Raw genomic sequence first — 1,753 nt, 5'->3', positions numbered from 1 at the left:
CAACTCTGCTAGCTGAATTATCTAGGCAAGGAAGAGATGTAAAGCAATTTTTCCTAAAAAAGCTCATTTTTTTGCTTGCGGTATATAGGTCTCTCAGGGGCAGATGATTGTCCAGAAATTGGTTAATGAAGGCAATTTGTAAAATCAAACATTAAAGATTGATTATAGCCCAAGCTTTAAAGTGTATAATTACCGTAGAATAGCAGAGAAAGGACATTCCAATCGGTATCCATTTAGGAACCAACCGGGCTCAATAGTTCGGTAGTTGAGGTCCATCTAGGTTTGTTCAGTCCCATCAGTCAGTCAATGGTATTTACTGTTTGCAGATCCCTGTACTAAACATTGGGGAGAGTACTATATAACAACAGACACATCCCCTGCCCTCAACAAGCTCAGAGTCTAGGGGAGTGTGCATGTGGCTCTTTTCACCATCAAACCTGCTCACAGAATGGCTCCCTCCCACTCCATGTGGTTTAATGCCAAATAGGAAGACTTTGGGAATGGTCTATCTTGTTCATTGACCCCTTTTGGGGAATCCAGGCACAGAATCAGATAATTTTAAGGTGTTTGAAGGTGCCTTTTAAGATGCAATGACCCCTGAGTTTACCATTCGTACTGTTTCTGAGGAAGATGATCACTTTCTTAAAGGTTTCTAAAGCTGCAACATCATCCACCTGACATGTTGGCATATTAAGTTTATTTTGGGATGAAGGCGAATAATGATAGAACTGCCTTAGGGTCCTTTGGTTACATCTTAGGTAGTACATCTCGAGATTTCAGCTTAACTTCTGCCTATCAATCCTACTGAGAGCTCATCTCCCCCAAGAGGCCTTCCCAGACTGAGCTTCCCCTTTTCCCTCTGCTCCCTCTGCTCCCTCTCTGCTCCCCCTCTGCCCTCTGCTCCCTCCCCCTTCCCTCCTTCACCTCCTCAGCTAAGCCCCCTTTCCCTCTGCTCCTCCCCCTCCTCCTTCCACTTCCCTCAGCACTGTGCTCATTTGTATATATTTTCAGTACCCTATGTATTTTGTTAATGAGGTGTACATCCCCTTGATTCTATTTATCGTGTTTATGTGTTTTGTTTTTGTACGTCTGTCTCCCCCAGTTAGACCGTAAGCCCGTCATTGGGCAGGGATTGTCTCTATTTGTTGCCGAATTGTATATTCTGAGTGCTTAGTACAGTGTTCTGCACATAGTAAACACTCAATAAATACTATTGAATGAATGAATATCAATCAATCAGTGATACTTATTGAGGGCTTACTATGTGCAGAGCACTGTGCTAAGTGCTTGGGAAAGTTTTCCATCCTAGTTAGACTGTGAGTCCCATGTGGGACTGGGAGTGCACAACCAGATTACCTTACATCTATTCCATGGCTTATTCAGTGCTGTGCACATAGTAAGCACTTAACAAGTACTATTAAATCTTATTACTATTGTTATTACTATTTAAGCATATGTATTCACAGCCATCTTCAGCACTTATGTGTATACATATATAAAATTGTATATCAAAGTATTTATTCAGCTACCTAACCGTGACATACATGCATTTCTACCTGTTACGTCCTTGTTTTTCCTCCTGCTTTCTCTATTTGTAAATAACTTCCTGTCTCCCCCATTAGATTGTAAATCCCCTGAGGTCAGGCATTTTGTCTTTTGTTGCTAGCATGCTCTCCCAAGAGCTCTGCACAATGCTCTGGACAGAGCACATGATCATTAAATACCACTAACTGATCTTTTTTTGCCCTGTACT

Source organism: Ornithorhynchus anatinus, chromosome 12, assembly GCF_004115215.2.
Source record: "Ornithorhynchus anatinus isolate Pmale09 chromosome 12, mOrnAna1.pri.v4, whole genome shotgun sequence".
Classification (NCBI taxonomy): Eukaryota; Metazoa; Chordata; class Mammalia; order Monotremata; family Ornithorhynchidae; genus Ornithorhynchus; species Ornithorhynchus anatinus.
This window is presented reverse-complemented; position numbering follows the sequence as displayed.